The sequence below is a fragment of the Anser anser genome (assembly GCF_964211835.1).
Source record: "Anser anser genome assembly, chromosome: 1".
Lineage (NCBI taxonomy): Eukaryota > Metazoa > Chordata > Aves > Anseriformes > Anatidae > Anser > Anser anser.
Window position 1 is genome coordinate 72,852,368 of NC_139720.1, and position 200 is coordinate 72,852,567.

The window sequence follows — 200 nt, forward strand, 5'->3', positions numbered from 1 at the left end:
GCCCCCGCATTGGGAGGAAGAAGGACATTTGTCTACTAATTTTGGTCTCTGTACATGGGAAATGTTATTCATCACATGGAACGTGGATGCAATTAAGTAACCATATTGAGAGCTGCTGTTCTGTTTCTTAAAGCACTAAGTTAACTTGAGTTGACTTTGTCTTTATCAAAGTGGAATGGTTCCTTCAACCAAGCTGGCAC